General features: G+C 44.2%; 1 long non-coding RNA gene across 1 annotated transcript; it reads right to left on the bottom strand.

Annotated features, from left to right (window-relative positions):
• Window positions 1–958: 958 nt before the first annotated feature.
• LOC133311776 (uncharacterized) lies at window positions 959–2,168 on the bottom strand. The gene is made up of 3 exons (XR_009751589.1): window positions 2,105–2,168; window positions 1,665–1,808; window positions 959–1,233 (listed from the first exon to the last, which is right to left on the bottom strand). It is a non-coding gene; the product is annotated as an uncharacterized LOC133311776 (long non-coding RNA).
• Window positions 2,169–2,663: the final 495 nt, after the last annotated feature.

The raw sequence follows: 2,663 nt of genomic DNA, 5'->3' as shown, positions 1-2,663 counted from the left end.
GAAACAGATAAATTAAGCTTAACATCATGTTCATTTTCCATTTTTAAACCATTAATTTACTTCTTGTTTAGTTCAATACTTCTACTATATTGTAGGTTTCTTCATTAGCTACCTGTGGCTTCAAACCGTGCTCAAATCGGAGCACTGTAGCCCAAGTTAGGACCATTTGAAGCAACACAAGAGAGTGTTGGTCACAGGCCCAGCGCGCTTCAGCGCGCTACCGGGCGCTCAAGCGCGCGCTATCGGGCGCTAAAGCCTCCATCTGGGCGCTTAAGCGCACGGAGGCAGTAAGCATCAGCATTTCCAGTGTGGATGGGCGCTTAAGCGCGCAACAGGGCGCTCAGGCGCGCTAGCCTGGGCGCTCAAGCTCCCACTGGGACGTTTTAGCGCGCAGAGACAGAAGCATCTCCTCCTTCAGTGGCGAAGGGCGCTTAAGCGCGGACCAGGGCGCTCAAGCGCGCAACCCTGGGCGCTTAAGCCCCACCCTGGGCGCTAAAACACGAGGGGGCAGTAAGCCACCCAACTTTCTGCAGCAAGGGGCGCTTAAGCGCACGCCAGGGCGCTCCAGCGCGCAATCCTGGGCGCTTAAGCCCCCACCTGGGCGCTCCAGCGCGAGGAGGCAGAATGCATTGGCACTCGCAGGGGCAGCAGGGCGCTTGGGCGCGCTCCTGGGCGCTTAAGCGCGCTGCCAGGGAATTCCAATTCCCACATTTCTCAAGTCCAAGCCTAGGGGAAAATGCATCCCCCTTACAAACCCCAAATGTCCATGCCCCAAAACTAAATCCTAGCACTCATCCAACCTCTCCTCGTGAGATTTAGCTAGAATCTGGGCAGCATGACCTTTGTTTTCTCATCGTTTACCAGTTTAAACAAAGGGTACCTAATTGATTTTCAGCCCAACCAATTCAACAACTCAATACATAACCAGCATGCATATATTGAATTTCAAGTAGGCATCATTTACATTACATATCCTTTACAAATCATAGAACTTAGCTTACAAAACACTATGATCATTCCCTTGGCTCCCATCAACAAAAGGTGTAACCAAAGGCATGAGCATAGGCTAAGTTCATCCAATGAATCAAGATATACAAATGACCATGGGCTTTCAAAATAAAATCCTATACATGTCAACTACAAAAGGTATGCATAAACTCAAAAGAAATGCCACATTTCATGCATAATCCAGATATGGCCACTTGCCACCAGAGGCTCCTGCAGCATCCTTACCTGAAAGGGGGTCCCCACAACACGGGGTGAGATATACGAATATATCCAGTAAACCAGGGGTCCTTGGAGCATCTCTCCACCCCACAGTTCCATATCAGTGTAATAGCAATAACAATAATAATGCAGTAAATACATATCTATGCAAAGTGCACTACATCTCCAGGAGAAATCCCTCGAGCTCTCAAGCTGTCCTAAGGAAACTCAGATGCAAATAGTCCTACTGGCCAGCTAACTACCAAGTATGATTTACGCATCGTCATGCAACATACCAACATAGGGAAACACCATCCTATGCCACACCAAATGCATACACATACGTATAACAAAGCATTACACTATTTTATTGCATTTATATACACAATCACAACCTCTACCCTTTCAGGGCTTGGTAGAACAGTCAAGGGAATTACACCCAAGGTCCGAAGGCTTACCTCAATGCTTCAGTCAACCTTTGTTCTTCACCAACAGTTTCAGCAATCAACTTTTACAAACATACACCAATTCCAATGAGCTATTCGAGCTCCATAGCTTGCTCCAATGGTTGATCACTCACGGTTGGTCCAAATGTCTCAATCCTAGACATCACAAGGATCCAATCAATCATTCAACTCATTAATTGTTCAACATGCTAGAATACTAACCAATCCAAGCATGAATTTTCCAATATTATGAACAATTATCAAATGACTATCTAGGCTCATTTCCACCGATTAAATGACATTCCTAGCATTTTCCATAACATGCTCTAAGCTCCATTCTTCCTAGAACATAGCTAATTCAACTACATTTCATAAAATCCCAATTTACTATTCACAAACCCTAACTCATGCAAATTTCAAGGAATCATGAGGTTCAAGGGTTAGAATCTTACCACCAATGGTCACACAACCAAGGATTGATGGCTCCTCAAGCTTCAATGGAGGTAGAAACTCTCAAAACCCCAAATTTCTCCAAAGGGCCGAATTTTTGAGGGGTAATATCTCTCTCCACAATGCTCCCACTCAAAACAAAGCTAGGATTATGAAAGAGGGGAAGATTTAGAGTGGTTTAGGCTTTTGAATCATCCAAAACCATCAAGGTTTGATCTCTCTCTCTCTTCCTCCCTCCTTTCCCTTCTTCTTCTTTCTCCTTCTTCCTTTCCTCTTCTCTGATGCTCGACGAAATGGGGGTGGGAAATGGGGCTCATTTGGCTTTTAGTCACTTAACATAGGTTAAGTGACTTTAAGCGGGTATTGGTTCGTCTATCTATTCAACTCCATTAATTACCAAACTCTACCCAAAAGTCTGGAATATTATTCTAGGAATATTACTATTTTTATTTTTATATTTTGGGTACTTTTGACAGTACCCATTTATACCCCTTAATTTTCACTGAGTACACTTTTTAACTCCAAAGTGACTCAGATTCATTTTATTAAGCCTCATACTTC

This window comes from Gastrolobium bilobum, unplaced genomic scaffold, assembly GCF_033153095.1.
Source record: "Gastrolobium bilobum isolate Gb01-03AN ecotype WA unplaced genomic scaffold, APGP_CSIRO_Gbil_v1 utg8280, whole genome shotgun sequence".
Lineage (NCBI taxonomy): Eukaryota > Viridiplantae > Streptophyta > Magnoliopsida > Fabales > Fabaceae > Gastrolobium > Gastrolobium bilobum.
The sequence above is the reverse complement of the archived record's forward strand: the minus strand, read 5'-3'. Positions and strand labels throughout refer to the sequence as shown.